We start from the raw sequence: 592 nt of genomic DNA, 5'->3' as shown, positions 1-592 counted from the left end.
AGGGAGGTGGTGTCAGGCCAAGACAAAAACCCTCCTGGGACAGACGGTTTTATATTCTTCTGGTTTTAAATGTGAGAACTAATATCACGGGGTGGTTGTCAGAGGATTGTAAAAAGGATTGCTGTAACTCAAGGTTTGCCTGCATATAATTGTGAGATAGTTTGGCATCAAGTCTCAGTAAAATAGGAGTTCGGAGCAGAGGAGTGAAATAGTTTTAGTAATGGCAGGTAACCGCTATAACAAACGTCTTCAAACAAAAACTTATTTCCGATGCTCTCTTTGGCAGTGCATATACTAAAACCGGAACGATACAGAGAAGGTTAGCGTGGCCCCTGTGCAAGGATGACATGCAAATTCACAAAACAGAGGGAGAAGTAGGGGAAAAAAAAATAAGACAAAATCAGAGAGGGAGACAAACCATAAGAGACTCTTAATCATAGGAAACAAACTGAGGGTAGCTGGAGGGGGGTGGAGGGGAATGGGGTAACTGGAGGATGGGCATGAAGGAGGCCACTTGATGTCATGAGCACTGGGTGTTATATGCAACTGAAGAATCACTAAACTCTATCTCTGAAACTAATAATATGTTGTA

The 592-nt window shown here is 42.4% G+C and overlaps 1 non-coding gene across 1 annotated transcript; it reads left to right on the top strand.

Moving 5' to 3' along the window:
* Window positions 1-272: 272 nt before the first annotated feature.
* LOC125085347 (U6 spliceosomal RNA) lies at window positions 273-377 on the top strand. Its single transcript, XR_007122878.1, has one exon. It is a non-coding gene; the product is annotated as a U6 spliceosomal RNA (small nuclear RNA).
* The last annotated feature ends 215 nt before the right edge of the window (window positions 378-592 follow it).

The sequence above is a fragment of the Lutra lutra genome, chromosome 14 (assembly GCF_902655055.1).
Source record: "Lutra lutra chromosome 14, mLutLut1.2, whole genome shotgun sequence".
NCBI classification, from domain to species: domain Eukaryota; kingdom Metazoa; phylum Chordata; class Mammalia; order Carnivora; family Mustelidae; genus Lutra; species Lutra lutra.
The sequence above is the reverse complement of the archived record's forward strand: the minus strand, read 5'-3'. Positions and strand labels throughout refer to the sequence as shown.